Raw genomic sequence first — 372 nt, 5'->3', positions numbered from 1 at the left:
AAGATCTGGACATGATCCAACCAGTAAAGGTAAGATCTGGTCGATATTTTCTTTGGAAACAATAGAGGATATATTATCTTAAAAATAGACTATTTGAGATGAGTAGAACATCAAGAACAATCAAGGAATCAATCAGGTTTGTACTTCTGCGAACAGGATTTGTAGCAATCGTCTATATGGGCCGATTATTATTAACAGGAATTAATAAAAATTAATAGTCTGTAGATACAATTGAATATTTAGAAATCAATTGATTATGGAAATCTCTTCCACTCTTGATCGGAGTATCAAACTTTATTACTCACAATCAGAGGCTTACGTCTGCCGACAATACCCATGGCTGATTATCGTCCCTCAGAGATTGTTGATATT

This window comes from Odontomachus brunneus, unplaced genomic scaffold (genome assembly GCF_010583005.1).
Source record: "Odontomachus brunneus isolate Ranch 3 - 2012 unplaced genomic scaffold, Obru_v1 Obru_scaffold_172, whole genome shotgun sequence".
In the NCBI taxonomy this organism is placed as follows: domain Eukaryota; kingdom Metazoa; phylum Arthropoda; class Insecta; order Hymenoptera; family Formicidae; genus Odontomachus; species Odontomachus brunneus.
This window is presented reverse-complemented; position numbering follows the sequence as displayed.